Genomic DNA, 798 nt, shown 5'->3' with positions numbered 1-798 from the left:
ACAATGTAACAAATATAAATGATTGTTCTCTAATATGGATGAGAACTCAATTAGGCTCAACTCAATGTTTCTATCTCTCACAACCTCAAATATATTATGAATGCAAATACAATAAGCTCAAGCGGGTGTGTGTAACAATGAGATTAATCAAATCTAAACTCAATATGAAACTAGCTTTAATAAGATGATAATCAAACAAATAAATATAAAGCTAGAAAAGAGTTTAGAAAACTTCTCAATATGATGATAATCAAACAAATAAATATAAAGCTTGCAAAGAGTTTAGAAAACTTCTCAATAGATAACAAGAGATGGAGGAAGAATAGTTGATTGCTCAAACTCCAATAGATGATCTCCTTAAGCTCTTGTGGAATTTTCTTCACAAACAAACTCTTGAAACAAACTTAAAAACCCTTCAACAAACTTGTAAAACTCTTTTTAAAACTCTCTTAAACATCCATAAGAAACAATGAAAGTTGAGGGCTTTTTATAGCCTCTTAAACCAGCCACAAACCCCCAAAAATCGAAAATATCAAAAACTAGCCGTTACTAGCCATTATAGGCTGAAAAGACCAAAATACCCCAAATTCCAGCATTCTGGAAATTTGCGTATCTGACTTTATAAAATCAGTTAAAAATAGTAACTCAATTCCAAAAATCATGAAATTTTTTGGGAATGTTCTAAACATGTATATGAACATGTTAAAGAAAGAATTTCAGAAAATTCACTTCTCATTTGAGAGAAATAAATGTTTTAACACAGATATACAGTTTCTGAAAATCTGCTGACATACACGA

The sequence above is a fragment of the Asparagus officinalis genome, chromosome 2, assembly GCF_001876935.1.
Source record: "Asparagus officinalis chromosome 2, Aspof.V1, whole genome shotgun sequence".
NCBI classification, from domain to species: domain Eukaryota; kingdom Viridiplantae; phylum Streptophyta; class Magnoliopsida; order Asparagales; family Asparagaceae; genus Asparagus; species Asparagus officinalis.
This window is presented reverse-complemented; position numbering follows the sequence as displayed.